Below are 20,031 nucleotides of genomic sequence, written 5' to 3' on the forward strand. Positions count from 1 at the left end.
TCTCATACCAGCAACTGATCATTCAACTCTCCTCAATATGACTTTCACAATACTACATGTTGTGGTTTCTTAGTTACCTAACTGGAAGGCAACAAGCTGTTAAATGACAACAAATCTACTCATCTTTTCAATCAATTACTACAGGTGTCCCTTAGAGCTCTATCCTGAGTCCTCTCCTATTTAGTACATTTATTAATGATCTCCATACCTACACACCATGCCAGTTTAGTTCCATATGCAGATGACTAAACATTAATATGCGCAGCCTCAACAATCAATACGCTCCAAGACATTACACCAAAATCTTTCTCCTTTGTAGAAACCTGGCTCAATGATCAAACCTCCCACTCAACCCCAAGAAAACTAAGTTAATGCTTTTTACCTCAAAAAGTTGTCAAAATCAAAAGCAATCTTTTACCATAAACTCAGCAAATACTACTGTCATTGAAATAACTCACAGTAAACTTCTAGGCATTATAATAGATGATGGTCTCAAATATGACCAGCATATACTGCACTTCATTAAATCTACACACCAGAAACCAGGCTCCATTTATAGGATCAACGGATTCCTTACAGATACTGGAAGAAAAACTCTACCCACCACCTTCTTATTGCCGACTCTCTTATAGGCTGCTCCTATCCTAACAAACTTAAACAATACTCAAAGAAAGAAACTTGCCCCCTGCTACAATAAAATAGCTAAATTTGCCATCAATCTCCCCCATAGTACCTACCATTGTCATAGTTTAAAGCAATTAAACTGGCTTGAATTACAAAAATACCTAACATGTTCATATCTAACTACAGCAAACAAACTCATTCATCATCCAGAAAAATGCCTTGCAATACAAAATTTATTACTGTCCTACTGCCCAGCAAGGGACCTCTACTCTATTAACAAACTCTTATTACTTACAAATAAGTCAAATAATGCTGCAGGAGACTCGCTCTACTCCTAATACATTGCTAAACTCTGGAATAGTATCCTCACACAAATAAAACTCTCCAACAAACTCAATAGTTTTAAACCACTGCTTAAACAACATCTTGACCAATCCTGGTTCTGCACACGCTTATCACAAGGTTAAGACTTTGTGTTCACAATATGATACTCTTCAAATACTCTCCTTAAACAGATTACTCTCAACCTCTCAATGAAATGACAGAACAATTTTTATACATAACTGCTGCCTGTACAATCCATTAAGTTGCACATGGGATTTCCTTTTAGAACCTCCTACCGATGTAAAATCTTAGAATGTATAAAAGTAGCTACTGTTTGTGTATAAATGTAAATAGAAATGTAACTACTCTTTGTTTAACTGGAACTTAGTATAATGCAGTGTAAGCAAATGGATCTTTTCTCCCTGGGCCTCCGCTGAAAATGGGTACTACCCAGTCAGACTTTCCCGGTAAACAAAGACAAATAAACTTAGTTTTACCTATGCACTTTTATAAAAAGGTAGCTTTTAAGGCTCTTCATGCAGGTGCAATTGTTCCAGCAATATGCAACAATCTTACAATCAGCTATAGCTGAATGGGTCTATATTGAATCAGCGAACGCTTAAAAAAGCGAACGCTGATTCATCGACCCTATTTCAGCGAACGCTGAAAATCTCGAACACCCGGAACAGCAAATTTTTTCTCCGGGAAAAAAAATCTCTGGGCTGGCTTCAGGAGTTTGCCGTTTCCTCCATTGTGGTGCGATCTCAGAGTTGGTATATTTAAGTAGGGGGGGTCGCCCCCCACATTAAATAATGTTTTAATTTTTTTTTTGCGGAACGATTTTTTTCCCCTGGGAAAAAAAACTCTGTTCCGAGTGTTTGACATTTTCAGCGTTTGCTGAACTAGAGTCGATGAATAAGTGTTCACTTTTTTAAGCGTTTGCTTATTTAATATAGACCCAGCTAAACAATGTGCACAAACTGAGGAAATGAAAACAGTAAGGTACTTTAAATCTGGAATCCTTGATAAACTGGCATAGTGATGCTTTTCTAACTGCAACCTCCACCTTGGTTTCATGTAAAGCAGATACGACGTGCTTTGAGGCCCAGGTATGAAGGCAGAATTACTTAGCATGACAGACAGATTAATGTCTGCCAGGATGCCTTCACATAGCACATATATTTAGAGATTTGTCTTGCTTTTTAAACAAGGTGCTGTAAACCACAGGCTGGATACTCTTCAATGATGCCAACCTGAGGATGTAGAAAGCCATCAAGCTGTCAACATTTCTGAGACTCCCAGTATTGAGTTTACTTTTCCTTGCTTTGGGCTTGCTTTTATTCCTCATTGTTAATATATGCAGCAATGTAATTTGTCAGGAGTAGATTGCCATACCTCTGTGATACTGGACTTAACAGTCAACATCTATGTAGCTATGACCAGGGCATAAAGTTGTCTGGATCTGTAATCAAGGTGAGGGTCTCTCTGCCTACAGGGGTGACAGCAGATGGAAGAAGTTTATTGGGTCATCTGATTAGTATTAGTCTCATGCCCAAGTCAAAGATTACACCTTGACTACTGATGTCTCGTGATCTCCAGGGAAGTATGCTAAAATGATTGAAAATAAATTGAAATTAAAGAAGTGACAAGGGAGAGGGTTCATGGAGATTAGGACAGTTGTAAGGTGGTAACTGAAAGAAGCAGTAGGATTAGATTGATTATAAACTTCCTCTCAAAGTATCTGTGTATGATGCAACTTCATTGTAGGGGTTCTTGTTGATAGCATAGCCTGCATGGATTCTATTTTTTATTCTGGTGTCAGTGTTACCCCAAAGCAGTATTTCCTCCTCAAAAAATCCTGCTATTTTGGAGAATGCTTCCCTTAACACAGTTTACCACCACAGGATCATATTTTGCCACCTAGATGGACAACCATTTGACCCTGTAAACATAGCAGTAGCATCATTAATCCTCCATACTTTTCCATACAATGTTATCGTTAACTTATTTGGTAAAAGCGTATCTTGGTCATAGATGCAAACTGTATTTTCACCAGGATTTGTTCAATGGAAGTTAAACAGCCTGACAGTGAAATCAGATTTCACCTCTTTTTCCAGGATCCACACAGGAAAAAAACTAGGACATTGTTTAGTAGCTTTGTAGGTGCTTTCTTTATTATTTCTAGATTTTGTTTGTGGAATTTATATACAAAATATACATATATATATATATATATATATATATATATATATATATATATATATATATATATATATATATATTCTTACCTAACTGCCTGCCTGTAACAGGAACCATCTAATAAACTCTGAGCTGATGAAGGCCTTAATAAGGATACCTCTGATGGTCTGAAAGTATTGAAAGTCAGTGCTTGTAAAGAACTGCTTATTTCATGAAGTTATTAGAACTAAGAAGTAGCAGTATGTCATTTTATTTTTTTTTTACTTCAAATACTGCAATAAAGTGCTTGTGAAATCAAGACTTACAGAAATTTAGAGCTGCTCCAGTGGTGTAGAGTGATAAATCCCTGACTACAGCCCAGGTGTATCAGATTCGGCTAGTGGATAAGGTGACTGACGAAGCAGCAGGAAGGGATGGGTATGCCCATCAGCATGTATCAGTGGCACTCCCTTAAGAAAGGCATGGTCCAAAGAGAGGAGTTGCCCTCAGATGTAACAAACCATATAATAAAAATAAAAAAAAAATATGAGCCAGAAGTGCAGACAGCTGATCCCTCAAGGATGACCTTTCCCACCACTGCCAACCAATACGTGATATGGATATCCCACCTCTGGGCCAGCAAACGGGAAGCTTCAATCCTCACCTGTGGCACCTGTGGGGGAGGGGGTGTTCACTGTAACAGGTGCGTGAATTAAGTGCAATTTCCCTTAAGAGCACACAGAGACCACAGTCAGTCTGGGGATGATTTCTCTCCTCCTTCTCCAGAACCCCAGTAAGACTCCCCACTGGCACAGCCATAGAGTTGAGTCCTGGGCCAGGGTTCCAAGCCAAGTCCTCCAATATTCTCTCTGTCCAACCAGTACTTTGTGTCCCTACACTTTGAGATTTGATTTGCACACACACACATGGGAAAGGCTGCCACAGGTTTACTAGCTATGCTCCCTTTTTCCTAGGCTATAAGGTAGTTACCACTGCCACAAGTACCCCTCACCAGCCACTTTAAGGTCATTAACAAAGGGTGTCCAATTTTACTGTGTAATATTAATATTAATACAAATGGTAGTTTAACCAAAAGGAAGGCTGTTAGGAGTGCCCCCACAGTGTCACCAAATAAGTATGCAAGTATTCTCAAAACTTAAATATCTCTGCAAAGATCAGCCACAATGAAATGTTTAAATATATTTAATAATAAATAAAATAACAACACAATACTAAATATATATTCACTGTGACATCAGAGTTCAAATCACAGGAAATATTTAAAATAACATTGTAAAACACGCTCAGACAAATAAAGAAAAACAAAACTAAGCTTCAGTATATTTCTGACTGAATCTAAGAGAATTATACTATTCCCTAGTAACTTACTAGAGCAAGGCAGATAATGTAGTGCATGATTCTTCTTGTTGTCAGGTCCAAGACAGAATACAGAATGCTCTGTCTCACTATGAGACTTCTAAAAATAATATCTAAAATATTACTGCTGGGATAGCTGCAGAATGACATAATTTCTGGTTTTCTGACTTCTAGTTCCCATGCAAACCCCCCATTGCTTGCAGCTGGCAGTATTTAGCACCTACCCGTAAAAATATGCACACAAGGGCTTTTGCTCAGAACTGTTGTGCTTCTGGAGGTCATAAAACAACTAAACACTTCCACTCTTCCTGAGTGGCAATTAGTTCACCCCAAAGACAATATAGAAAGCTTCCTAGTACAGACTTTGCCTTGAAATCTGTAAGATAGCATCTTTATGACCTAGCCTATAAAGTGAGTTAATTTCAGATATTTTTCTAAAGTTTCCTAGACTGAGGTTAACCCTCCAATTTCCTCTGTTAAAATATATACATTTAAACAGTTATAATATTTCATGTTCCCCAAGGTTCTATTCTTGGCCCTCTCCTCTTCATCATATTTACTAATAACCTTAATACAGCAACCCAATTTGCCTCAATTGTACAATATGCAGATGATACCTCCCTTGTCTGCTCCACCCCTTCCACACTACAACTACAAGCTAAGATGCAAAAAGCATTCCAGGAAGTTGAAATGTTCCTATCTAACCACCAACTAATTCTACATCCAAAAAAGACTAAGTTGATGATTTTCACAAACAAAACTACCAAGCTCAGCTCCCTACCCCTTTCTATTAAATCCGCAAATGGCACCAAAACTGAGACAACTAACCAATCCAAACTCCTTGGTATAACAAAAGATGGCCATTTCAAATTTGATATTTATATTTCATACCAAAAAAGTGCATTCCAAACTCAGAGCTCTCTACAGAGCCAAACCCTACCTAACACTCCAAGCCAGGCTAGCCACAGCTAGATCTCAGTTACTCTCTACTCTTCTCTACTGCTCTCACATCTTCACCAACCTTCGCAAGGCAGACCTTCTTAACCTAGAATCTCGCTACAATAAAATTTCAAAGTTCACCTCCAGTCATCCTGATAAAGCCCATCATTGTTCGCTCTCCGACAACTAAACTGGCTAGAACTTCCCAACATATTAACATTGAACCAATTTACATTCACCCACAAAATCATGCATAACCCCAATAGCTGCCCTGTTATTTCAATCCTAACCCAACTACAGATGAACAGCAGGTCCCTTAGATCTTCCAATAGGACACTGCTCAAAATAACACAATCACATAACTTCCATGGTGACTCCCTCTACTCAAACAAAATGGCCAAATCCTGGAATACTCTTCCCCTTAGCATATAAGCACCACCTCCTATTCTTCCTTCAAAACAAAAATAAAAGAACATTTCATAAGCAACTGGCTCTGCCCCTGTAATCCGCCTTAGATAACTCCTCTCTCCTACCTTTCTCTCCCTCACTCCCTCACCTCTGACAGCTGATTTCCTTATGCACTTCAACAGATCATTGTAATTCCTATCATCTCTATTATTGTCCACTTGCTTCTGTATCATACATGATCACTGACTGCCTCAGTCTTACTCAGTTGTCATGATTCTGTGATTTCATTGCTAAATTGTTCTTCGTATATAACTTCTTACCAAGTTTTACATTGTATATATACTTCTTGGACAGTATGATTTCCTGATCCCTTATGTAATTTCTGTGTTTTTATCTGCTTGTATTTTTATTTGTCTTGTTATATTCCTGGAGCTATTCTCCACAGGTGTCCACTGAAAATGGGCTACTGGCCCAGTCAGACACTACCCGGTAAACAAATGTAAATAAGTAAATAAATAAATAAATGCACATTTCTGTTCTCTGAAGTAGGCACACTGTGGATACATTGCAAACTCAAGCACTTTACAAAATACCTTTTCAACACACATGTCTGTACAAATCAGTTTGATATACACATAACATACCAGTTCTAATACATTTGTAACATAAGCATCTTGTATCACCCACAATTCTAATACATTTGTAACACAGGCATCTTATATAAATCATTTCAGTATTCACAAATGACATATAATTATTTACAAAATTCCAACTAGCTGTCCTGGCAGTACCTCCTTTCATCACAAAGGCCTTAATAAGGATACTTCTGATGGTCTAAAATTATTGAAAGTCAATGCTTGTAAAGAACTGCTTATTTCATGAAGTTATTAGAACTAAGAAGTAGCAGTGTGTCATTCTAATTTTTTTATTTGCAAATACTGCAATAAACTGCTTGTGAAATCAAGAGTTACAGAAATCTAGAGCTGCTCCGGTGGTGTAGACTCATAAATCCCTGACTACAGCCCAGGTGTATCAGGTTTGGCTAGTGGATCGTATGACTGACAAAGCAGCAGGGAGGGATGAGTGTGCCCATCAGCATGCCCTGGTGATGCTTCCTAAGGAAAGCCATTGTCCAAAGAGGGGAGTTGCCTTCATAAGTAACCAACTAGCATGGTGAAAGGTGGGGAAAGGAAAAGTGGGTAAACCATATAATAAAAAAAAAAAAAAAAAAAGTACTGGCAGGAAGTGCAGAGACTTGAGCCCTCCAGGATGACATTAATATTCACAACAGGCTCACCAGCACCAGAATAAGTCCAAAGAGGTAGGAGGATGGCTGGTAGATCCAGGGTGGACATGGGGTACTGGGGGCCAGGCCAGTAATAATGAGGTCCAAGGACCAAAAAAAAAAAAAAGTTACAGGTATTTGCTTGCAGTAAGCTCTTCGACAGCAGACATGATTATACATTAGAATGCACATGAATAACACTGCAATTTCTTCAGGCAAGCTTTTTTGCGGTTATTGCAAAATTATTCAGGGAAATATGCCCATCATCTGTCATGCAGTGCAGGCTGAATGGGGTTACCAAATGGATAAAGAGGAGTTGTGATGGCTTGCTCTTTTTTTTTTTTTTTTGGGTGGGGTGTTACTTTACTCCTCTGCACCCCTGCATCATTCTGACACATGGTCCCAGTGCCTCATGTCCACTGTTGGGTCTACACATCATGCCAATCTATCCCTGGACTAACACTGATTTTTCAATCAAAGGCTGGGCATCCTGAGGTGGGGGGGGGTGCTGTCCTACATCTGCTGGGAGGGTTCTACTTTAAGGCTTACTCCTAGTATCCTCTCCCTCCCTCACTTTCTTTCTCTCTCTCTCTCTCTGGTTACACAGTTGTGTTCCTGGGGTATGAGTGCAATAGAGACATGCAACATCTCAACACACTACTGCAGAAGCTCAGTATGCTCCTTACAAACCCCTCTTAGACTATGGCCTCCCCAGCACAGCCCTAGCTTTTACCAGGGACATCAGTGGGAATAAACCAAAATGACACTCAAAGAGAGTGCAAAAACTTGAAATCAATATAAAATAAAAAACACCATCACAAGGTGTTCACACGATACTAGATTTATTAAATAAAACAGTAGAAGCAATTGAAACAATAAATAAACCAACACTAAGTGCTTTCACCCTTCCTAACCTAAGGACTTCATCAGAGTAAAGCCATATTGAGTAGAGAGCTCATTTAAATACATTAAAAGTCATGTAACCAATGCAACAAAACCACGAATTAACATTTTAAAATCACTACTCATAAATCCCCCATATAATTTTACAGCAAAAGGGTGTAGCTAGGCATACTCAATGTACTCAAGTCAATACATATTTTTCTGAGCATTTCTAAGAAACTTTATAATTCAAACAGCACAGAATGATTAGAACTGTCTGAACTATTGCATACTTTACACTGTTATACAAAATATGCTTTCCTGAGAAGAATGCACCTCTAAAGTAGCCAATTTATGGTTGCAGGTAGCAACAACTGAAAATAAGGTACATCTTTCTGGCATGCATGGGGTAGCATTTTAAGAGTTCCATACATTTTTTTAAATGATAGGCGGATGGCAAGGGCAACAGCATAAGGTCTCAGTACAAAATGTAAATTTCTGGCTACACCCCTGCAGCAATAAAATCTCAATTGTTCCCCATCTGTAAACCTAATTCTTTGACTTTTCATAAAAAAATTGCATTTCTATTTATTAACAATGATCAATATTAGGCAGTTAATGACCATGTAACAAGCTACAGCTTAGATGCCCTTAGTTTTAAAACACTACCCAATGAACAATTCTCATTAATTCCTGGAGGTGATGTGTAATCTAATCTCAACTGTCACTCAGTCTCCAGTTTTTCTAATTTTATCTTAATATCACCTCCCCTGTCCATGTGAATAACTCTGTCAATGAGAAATAAAATAAATCTCTTAAAATTAGTACATGTCAAACTGTGAGTGTAAAGGGCATTCTCAGTTTTCTTATTCTTAATGTCTCTCATGCGCTCAGTTATTCTTTCTCTTAACTTTCTAATGGTTTTTCCCCCACATAAAATGCAGGACAGCTCACACAGGTTGCAATGTACACTACCATTTTGGTATTACAATTACAGTATCCAGGGCAGGGTATGCTACGATTGTATCCTTCCAATGCTATGTAGGGACTAACATTGATGTATTTACACATTCTACACATATTGCACTTAGACATGTTAGATTTATATCAACCATTTCTTGTGTTTTTGACTTGCTCCAACAACTCTTTGAGGTTTAACTCCCTACTAAAAGTGACTTTTGGTTTCTCTCCCAGGATTTTCTTCATTTCCTGGTTAAAAGCACAATCCCATCATTTATTCACTGCTGTTCTTAATTCCAGTGCTTCCTGGTTATAAGGCAGCACCAGACTCTTCTCAAAATGAATCTGGCCTCTCAAGCCAAAGGATGTTCCTTCCTTAGTTAACAAAATCGGGGTAAATTTTTCATCATGTTTCTTAATAATTTTGTTACTAGTTTTTGTTAATAATCTAACAGGGTAGCCTCTCTCCTTCAACATTCGTATTAAAATAAACAGCTCTTCTTCAAATTTCTTATTGTCACTAAACAACCTTGAAATTCTCACCATTTGCCCCTTACCAATACTTTTTTTCTGGTGTAAGGGGTGGCAGCTTTTGAAATGTAGTAAAGCATTTTAATAAGTCTTTTTTTCTAAAAATAGTGGACTCTAATTTGTTACTGTCATTGTCCTTGTTTAATAGTATATCCAAAAACTCAATTTCATGTGCAGTGACCTTATGGGTAAATTTCAAAAATGAGGTTTTGGTATTAAGATATTCAATAAATTCTCCTATCTTTTCTACATCACCTCTCCATAGTAACAACACATCATCCAAAAATCTCAACCATGAGATAATTTTCTCTATAAATGGGGAAGGAAACACAAACCACATCAGTAGGAATGCCCTAGTAACCACCCCCTATCCAGGATGGGCACACTTCCATCCCTCCCTGCCACTCTGTAACATCCATTAATCAGGCCCAGGTCACCTGAGCTGTAGTCAGGGCTTTATCCCTCTATGTCACTGGAATGGAATGAACAATGGTTTGCTTTGCTTTTAAGGTAGTACATGAATAAAGCCTGGCTGTTTTTGGGAAGAAGACAGTACTTTATTTCATGTTGCCAATGGATTATTCCTCAATACCACAGAAATGGACCTCACTACCCTCCCACCCCAGATCTCTACCTCAATTACCTTGACTTATTTCTGTCTTTCATCTTACTTTACACCACTCAACCTTTTCCATCCTCTTATCCACTCCATCTCCCTTCTACTTTCCCCCATCCTTTCTGCTGTTTGCTTCCGGTCTCTACTGCAATCTGTTTCTCACCCCCATCCCCTTACCCTTTCCTCATATACTTTTTTTGACCATTGTAAATATTGCACATATCTAATGACTAAGTGGTATTTTGTGGTGGTATTCAAGATTGGCAGGCAACCTGTATCTGTGTTATCGTGCATTATGTGACCTTGTTTTTAGTCTTCCTTTATGGTCACCTGAGCTGAACCTAAATATGGTCTCTGTGGATCAGCAGTCTACTCTAGTTAAGAAAGTAATAAATAAATAAAAAAAACAAAAACAAATATAATCCATTTATCTGTGCCCAGAACATTGTAATCTGTGAGACTCTGATGTTTGCAGCAAAACTAGCAAGTAGTAAAGGATAATATTTGCATGCAATGTGCCACAGAGGTTCAGCAACACAAATATGTACATAACATTTGGCATGTATTCAGTGTCTGTCACCATCGGTTCTAAGAAACTGATTTACAGTAAGCTGTTTATGCCCACAGATGTTACATAGGTCATACTTCCTGTCTTTGTATATATGTTATGCATTCAGTGGGTTGTATATCACAAATCCACTTTATTTCTTAAATAATTCGATTTCAGACAGAGGTGTGTGTCTCCATGTATACCACTGTAACTCCATTGGACCACACTGTGACATATGCTTCCTGGCAGCGAAGCCACTTTTTTATGACTAATATAGTGTCATGAAAAACCTTACAATATCATGTATCATGACTTGTAACTGCAAATTTCCACAAAGAATGTACATTTTCTTTTTTAAACGCTAACCCAGGCATTTTCACACAGTCAGTAAAGAAGAGAGTAGAGTGATGCATAGGTTTCTGGGTTTCTTTCTAAGTAGGACTCTGTCCTGAGTCTTCCATATACCAGTGGCAAAACAAGGGACTAATTCTGCCAAGATCACAGCCACAGAGGGTACTTCAGCTGCTCACTTCAGTGGTAATATTTCTGTGCATATGCTGTTCCTTTTCATCCTTTACAGAACCTTCCCTTTCTCTGAAACACAACCAATCACACCAGAGAACTCCAAGCTCAGTGTTTCGGAAATGCAGCTTTCCCTTCCTGAAGTCAATAAAGAAGGTAAAAATTAAATACAGTTTTTTTTTATTAAAAGTATTTGTTTTTTTCTCTGAGCAATGATGGTTTTGGTGGTGATTATAATATTCGACAGAATGTGTGTACATAGGGTCTTGCTCTCTAAATAAAACACTTCTTTTGCACAACGATTCACTGGCAGTATTCTGATCTCGGATTCATAGATTTACTGCAAGTTATTAAATGTCGAGTACAGAGATCCATCCTTTGCATTACACTTCAAATATAATGATGTTCGTGATCACGGGAAAAGATGTAGTCATAAAATGTTATGACTATATATCACAGAATATTGTAAGCTCATTTGCAGGATTTGAACAGTATTCATTCTTCATTTTCTAGCTGGCAACTACAGTTGTTATGCTTTTGTTTTCCAAGGTTGATGGTATGTGTGTATATATATATATATATATATATATATATATATATATATATATATATATATATATATATATATATATATATATACAACAAAAAACGTACATCAGAAGAGAAAATAATATAAAAATAAAATTTCTTCTATTTAAAACAATAAAATAATAAATAAAGTAAATAAAACTCGCAGGCACCAAACAGTTCAATTAAGCTTTTGCTCTTATTAGATGAAAGAGCTTCTTCAGAATAACCAAATTTTCAAACACATACAGTATAATTCAGAGTAAATCACATGTAAGTACAGTAACCAATGAATTAAATCAAAACATTAGTACAGAGACCAATGAAATATCAATATAACATTCAAACAGTACCAATGAAATAGTATAAAGTGTGAAACTAATATGAATATGTATATATGTACATGGAATGCATATTCATAAGGGTAAAGTACACCACTCCTAAGAGTTCCATCTTAAAGCACATTTGATGTTGACACTTTCATTCAACCCAGGGAATGCTTCTGAATTCAAAAGCAACTGCCACTTAAGTTCCCTTAGTTCTAGGTAACATTCCCAATCACCAAAAAAACATTCTACTTGTTCAAGAATAATAAAATAACATTTCTTAAAAGAAGTGCAGGCAATGCTATGTTTAACTAGGGCATTGTTCATATTATTAGATCTAATTGCTCCTAAGTGTTCCTTAATCCTGTCTGAGAGCTTCCTAGCTGTTTTTCCAATATAAAAAGCTGAACAGGTTTCACATATACCAGCATAAACTACTGCGGTTGAGTGACAGAAAAAATGTTTTGAATATCTAATAGTATAGTTACAGTGGGGAAAAGTGTATTGGGTTCCGGATAAAATATAAGGGCAAACTACACATTTCATGCAAGAATGCATACCTACTAGTACATTAGATGTAGTTATGCTATTGGTCAAAAAAGGAGAATCTCTAGTTTCCAGATTCATTCTGATAGTTCTAGATCTGAAGTAGTTACTTCATTTGTTCTGCAACCTGTGGGTCTCGGATCCGACCTCGGATCCGACTGGCAGCTGTCCAAGCTTCAAGATCCGTGCCCCTAGCTCCTCTCCTCTACCCACAATCCCCTGTCACCACCACACTACCCCAGATCGTTTTTGCCGCGGCTTGAATGACAAGCATCTTGTGAAGAGCTCCTGGCTTAGACAGGGAAGTGAGCAATTTTCTTAAAATTTTTTGTCAAAAAACTTTTAAAACTTAAAAAGGAGAGTATTGTGAGTGTTTATCTGCCCTTTTTTGTTTTCGGGATTGCGTTTTTCTTTTTCAATCTCTCACCCTAGGTGTTTGGGCGTGTGAGTGTGTGTGTCAGCAAAATGGCCGAAGGCCTTAAAGCTATTTTTTCAAAGTGCACTGGGTGTGGCCATAAGCTTTCCCCAGCTGATGGCCACACTCAGTGCGTTATATGCCTGGGGGTTGTGCATTTGTCTTCAGACTGCCAGGTTTGTGCAGCCTTCAACCCCCGGGCTGTGAGGGACAGAAGGAACAGGCTTATTCTGGTGGGATTACTTCCCCCAGAGGAGGCCTCTTCCTCCTCTCCCTCCAAGGTACAGGTAACTTCTACACCCCTGATTCCTTCGACTCAGGCTGGGGCTCAACCTCCCATTACTGCCTTGAGTACGAAGGAAGTTCAGTCTTCTCCTTCTAGGGAGCACAGGACCAAAAACAGGGAGACGCACAGACACAAGAGGCGACCGAGCCTCATCCCTCGGCTCCGCCTTCAAAAACAATTAAATCACCTCCGAGGGTGTCCGGACCTTCTCCTTCTCGGCTCCGATCTCCTTCTTTCTCACCGGAGCCGGAGGAGGAGCTCCTATCACCCTTGAGGTCGTCGAGGCGGCCCTCCAGACCCACCTCTACGACCTCCTCTAGATCTACTAGGTCTCTCTCCGACGCCGACATGGATAGGATGATGCGTCGGTTTTTTCAGACCCAAATGCAGATGGGGGTGCTCCTGCCTCCCCCTCCACAGGGGGGGGAGTGCAGCTTCAATATTTGCCCCGATTTCTCCTTCTTCAACCCGGATCTGGGTTTTGGAGTCTTCAGATCCAGGTCCTTTCGGAGCCGGGGTTTTGTCGGCGCCGGTGGCCCAAGCCTTCTCGACGCTGACCATACCCTCGAGTATCTCGGATCCGAGCTCTCGGGACCATGAGCTGGGCATCGGATCTGTGGGAGCGGGTGCTTCTTTGGCGCCGCCTCCCTTTCAGATCCGATGGCTTCAGCTCCGACCCCGATCCCTATCTCGGAGCCGAGGAGACTACTTTCGGGGCTGGAAGAGAGTAGTTCTCCCTCGGTGTTCGAGGTAGTGGAGAGGGTACTGTCGAGGTCTTCCAGGTCTCTGACTCGGGTTTTGGATCCCTCTGCCCCCACCCACTGCATACGGGCCTAACTTCCATCATCCTTCCATCGGGACAGCCTGCTCAGACCCTCCAGTTGGTTCCCTCAGAGGAACAAGAGGCCGTTGACGAGCAGGAGGAGGTGCCTCATAAACGGACGTGTTAAAGGAGGCACATGGACTCCCCCGTGTCCGTCACCACAGATACAGACTTAGAGGAAAAGGAAGGTTCCCCAAGGTCACCCCCCGAAGATGTCTCCTTTGGAGACATCATAGAAATGTTGCGTATTGGGGGCGGTGGTCTGCCCAAAAACCTTCCTCGGATGAGTCCGTATTTCTGGAGGCATTTGAAGCGGACCCATCTACCACCTGGGTGTCCTCACTGGCAGATCCCTTGGTAGATCTCCTGACTACCAGGGCTTGGCAGGAACCTGACACCATGGAGCCTATCCCACGTAGACCGGATAAAATCCTTAGCCCCCCTTCAGACAGACAGGTTTGGGCCAAAGGGTCTCCAGTTGATGCCATGTTGGTGGCTGCTGCCATTAAAAGAGAACTCTCCCAGGAGAGCTCCATGGTACACCCGCTGGACAAGGAGTCTCTGGCGCTGGACCGTATAGGGAAGCGGACATTTGCTTCAGCAACCTTCTCCATGAGGGCGCTGAATTATATGGTGCATATCATTAGGCTGCAATGGGATTTGATCAAGGAATACACTGCAGCCCCTCCTGAGTCCATTGTCGGTCGAGGACAAAACCGTGTTTTTGACACGCATAGCCACTCTCAAGTCCATTTCAAATACGTCCATGCGGCTACTGTCTTATGCTACGGAGGGAGCCGCAAGGGCCAGCGGAGCAGGTGTTGTCTTGAGACGTCATGCCTGGCTCTGTCTTTGTAATTTCACAGAACCTTTCAAGGCGTCCTTCGCGAATGCACCCTTTGACGGTTCTTCGCTTTTTGGGAAGACCATACGTGATACACTAGTCCAAAGCGAGAAGGACGGGAAGACGCTGTCTGCTGTCGGAGTCTGCTTCTCGAGCCCCCAGCGTTCCTTCTCAAGGAATCAGAGGGGGCAAAAGAAGCTGTGGTTCCGCCAGTCTCAGCAATCCCATCCAGCTTCAGACTCCGCGCCCTCCAGAGGCAGAGGAGGGCAGGGTGGACGCCGGCCCAGAGGCAGAGGGGGACCGCGTAACTTCGGGTCTAGGGAGCCTTTTTCCGAGAGACCCGCGCAACAGCCCTGAGGGCTTACCCGACTGTCCTGCTCTGGAGACAGTCGGGGGGCATTTAACGAAGCACCTGTCAATGTGGGAGTCCATCACGAATGATCAATGGGTGCTCCGAATTATATCCAGAGGCTACAAAATTCCCTTCCTATTTCATCCTCCCTCAGGTGGTCGCCTCCCCGATGTCCCACCCAATCAAAGAGAGGCGGCTACTGTAGAGATTTCAAATTTGTTAGAAAAAAGAGCCATCCAGCGGGTCCCCCCAGACCAATCCGGATTGGGCTACTACTCAAGGTTCTTTTTAGTGCCAAAAAAGACAGGGGACCTCAGGCCCATTCTAGACTTGTCTGCCCTGAACATGTTTGTTCCCAAAGAAAAATTCTGGATGGTCACTCTACAATCTATTCTTCCCTTAATGCAGGAGAATGACTGGATGTGCTCTATAGACCTCAAGGACATGTACTACCACATTCTAATGGACAGACGGTCCAGGAGGTTCCTCCGCTTCCGGCTAGGGGCCAGTCATTACCAGTTCAGGGTCCTTCCGTTCGGACTCACCTGAGCCCCCAGGGTGTTCACCAAAGTCATGGCAGTGGTTGTGGCCCACCTGAGGCTTCAGGGCATAAGGGTCTTTCCGTACCTAGATGACTGGCTCCTCACAGCTACCAACAGGCATCAACTTTGTATCACGAGAGACTATGTGCTGTCTCTTGCCGACAACTTGGGCATCTCAGTCAACATACCGAAGTCTTTTCTTCATCCTGTGCAAGCATTAGATTTCATAGGAGCCAGGCTAGATTCCCAATCTTCTCGGGCCTTCTTGACCTCGGACAGGCTGTCCAGCCTCTCACTCCAAGTTTTGGCTCTTCTTCGCACAAAGGCCCCACCGGCGGAGTTAGTCCTGAGGGCACTAGGCTCGATGGCGGCGACTATCGGCCTCTGTCTCCATGCTCGCCTGAGGATGCGTATATTACAGGGGACACTCCAAGTTCAATGGTCACTGTTACTCCACCCATTGAACACTCCTATTCCCCGAGCAGAGTTTGCATGGAATCCCTCCTATGGTGGCTTCACTCACCAGAACTCAGGCTAGGGAGACCCTTTGTGACCCCCCCCCCCCAGGTCACATTAACCACGGATGCTTCTCGCCTAGGGTGGGGGGGGCATTGTTTGGGCAGAAATGTCCAAGATATGTGGACCTCGTTGCACATAAATGTTCTGGAAATGAGGGCAGTGCTTCTAGCGTTGCAGGCTCTCCAACACCTTCTACCTCTAGGAACGATTGCAATACAGACGAACAATATGTCAGTGGTCTGGTATATAAACAAACAAGGGGGAACCAGATCCTACCCTCTTTGTCGAGAAGCCATGAGAGTTTGGGAATGGGCGATATCCACCAACCGCTTTCTGATAGCAATGCACATTCCGGGATGATCCAACATTCTGGCGGACAAATTGAGTCGAGTAATTCTCAGTCCTTACGAGTGGTCTCTCAATCTGAAAATTGTGAAGGAAATTTTCCGCAAGTGGGGTTGGCCTCGCTGCGATCTCTTTGCTACTCCCCAAAACACAAAATGCAGCGAGTTTTTCGCAATTCTTCCCCCAGAAGGGGAGAGCCCCAGAGATGCTCTGATTCATGCTTGGCCTCCCAGTCTACTCTATGCTTACCCCCTGCTTCTGCTCATGGTGAAATTCATTCAGAAAGCCACACGGTTGGGGAGCAAAATTATCCTCATAGCCCTATTCTGGCCTCATCAAATCTGGTTTCCATACCTGCGGTCTCACAGTCTCCCCCCCCCCTTTAATCCTGGATCCCATTCCAGATCTGATATCTCACCCAACGGGGTGCCCAACACCGAACCTGGTCAACCTCAAGCTCGTGGCTTCGTTGATCCAGTTCCACTAATGGCAAGGACTCCCAGTATCTCGTCACCAGTGAAAACTATTCTGGTAGCGGCTCATAAACCGTCCACCAGGAAAATCTATAATAGTAAGTGGAAACGATTTTCTATCTGGGCTAACAGCCAAGGTCTCAACCCATTTACTGTTCTGATTCCTACAGTATTGGATTTTTTGTCCATGATTTTTGAACAAGGGGCCAGTGCATCAACGGTCAAAGTTCAGTTAGCAGCAATATCCCATTTTCATGTATGAGACGGATTAGGATCTCTAGCATCTACAAAATTGTGCAAGACATTCTTGCGTGGCGTTTTTCTCCTCAAGCCACCAGTGAAATCCGTGACTCCCCCTTGGGACTTAACCTTTGTTCTGCAAGCCTTAATGAAACCTCCGTTTGAACCTGCAGCTTCTGTACCCCTTAAATTTCTGTCCTGGAAAACAGCATTCTTGGTAGCCATAACTTCTGCTAAAAGGGTTTCAGAGCTCCAAGCTTTGTGCATGAAACCTCCTTATCTTATTTTCCACAATGACAGAGTGTCTCTCAGGACTAACCCATCTTTCTTACCAAAAGTGGCGTCGACGGCAAATATCAATCAGACTATCAATCTGCCAGTGTTTTTCAAAAATGTTCAAAATAAGGGAGAATACATGTTGCATACACTAGACGTACATAGACAGTTACTTTTTTACCTGCACAGGACCAAAGATGTTCGTAAGGCTGATCAAGTCTTTGTGTCATTTGCTCCTTCATACATGGGAAAACCTATATCCAAAGTGACATTGGCTAATTGGATTTGTCAGTGTATTTCTCAGGCTTATAAGGCATCAGGCAAGATGACCCCATTCAAAATCCGTGCACATTTCACTAAATCCATCACAACTTCTGCAGCCTTCTTGTCCAGGATGCCGTTGGACGACAAATGTTCAGCAGCCACTTGGTCTTCTGCCCATACGTTTATTTCTCATTATAAGCTGGACATGATATCTAGAAGCAGGGTGTCCTTTGGCTCCGCGGTGCTTCGGAATATCCTCCCATAGACCACCCAGGTTTCTTTGTTTAGGTAGCTGGGGACTCTCTCCCACAGGTTGCAGAACAAATGAAGTAACTACTTCAGATTTAGAAGTTATGTACTCACCATAATGTTCCATCTGAGTAGGTACTTCATTTGTCTGCAACCATCCCCCCCTGCCATCCCCCTAACCAGTATCGGGTTTCTAGGATCTAAATGGTTCTTGAGAATATCTGAACCTGTTTTTTATTACAGGTTTTTTCAGGTGATACAGCAAAACCGATCTGAGGTAGTGTGGTGGTGACAGGGGATTGTGGGTAGAGGGGAGGAGCTAGGAGCTCGGATCTTGAAGCTTGGAAAGCTGCCAGTCGGATCCGAGGTCGGATCCGAGACCCACAGGTTGCAGACAAATGAAGTACCTACTCAGATGGAACATTATGGTGAGTACATAACTTCTAATTCTTTCAAAAGAAAAAGAAGGTGAGGTGCCAATAGCTGTGGTCATGTGCTGAGATTCAGTTAACAGGTCCCAGTTATTAGAAATAATGTTTCTGATATGAAGCATGTCCTAGAGAAGAGATCTGTTGGAAGTATCAGGTTTAGCAGACATAGGTTTGAATCCATATAGAATAGGAAAATGTTTTGTATATCTCTCAGATGCTACTTCAGTGTAAATAGAATCAATTAACCACTCAGGGTAATTTCTTCTTAGAAACATCTTTTTTAACAGCATAGCATTAGTATGAAAATCTTGGTCATGACTAATGATTCTAGAAATACGTATAAACTGACTTCTGACAAGGTTTTTCTTCATGAAAAATGGATGGGAGCTGGACAAATCAAGCCGATTGTTCTTATAAGTATCCTTTCTATAAATGGTAGAACATACTATTTTAGATGGTAGAATGCTGATTTTGGTATCAAGAAATGAAACAGAAAAACCACAGTCTGATATAATAAGATTAAAAAAAACAATGTTTTCTTTCATATCTGATATAAACGCGTCTAAAGTAGTTTGGTTGCCCCTCCATGCAAAAAAAATATAGTCAATAAATCTTTTATAAACATGAATCATATGACAATTGTTTAAAGTGTGTAAGTTTTCCATTTCTCAAGCACTTAATACAATTTTAGCAAATGTAGGTGCTAGTTTCGAACCCATGGCTATGCCCTTAATCAGCTTTATGTCTTACTGCAATTGGAAAATGGACTATTTTTCTTATCAATAATTCAGACACCATCTATACGTCTGTGTGTGTGTCTATGTATATATGTATGCATATTTTATATATATATATATATATATATATATATATATATATATATATATATATATATATATATACATACATACATACACATGTATGGATCTAGTGTGTAACATCAATTTAGAATTACATCAACATGCTTAACAGCAACACACTAACTTCTCAGTCAGAGCATGTAACATATCAAACAGTGTTTTTTTATCTAATGATAATTAAATCTATGTCAGTATATCTATATTTATATATGTGTGTGTGTGTGTCTATATATCTATATATATATATATATATATATATATATATATATATATATATATATATATATATATATATATGTATGTATGTGTGTGTGTGTGTGTGTGTGTGTGTGTGTGTGTATGTATATATACAGCGGATATAAAAAGTGTACACACCCCTGTTGAAATGTCAGGTTTTTGTGATATAAAAAAATTAGACCACAATATATCATTTCAAAATTTTCCCACCTTTAATGTGACCTATAACCTGTACAATTC

At 40.8% G+C, this 20,031-nt stretch overlaps 1 protein-coding gene across 1 annotated transcript in view; it reads right to left on the minus strand.

Moving 5' to 3' along the window:
- The window catches only part of LOC122793700 (carboxypeptidase O-like), a 254,733-nt gene that overhangs the window by 28,960 nt on the left and 205,742 nt on the right, over positions 1-20,031 (minus strand). The window lies entirely within an intron of this gene.

Source organism: Protopterus annectens, chromosome 2.part0, assembly GCF_019279795.1.
Source record: "Protopterus annectens isolate FY-2018-M chromosome 2.part0, PAN1.0, whole genome shotgun sequence".
Classification (NCBI taxonomy): Eukaryota; Metazoa; Chordata; order Ceratodontiformes; family Protopteridae; genus Protopterus; species Protopterus annectens.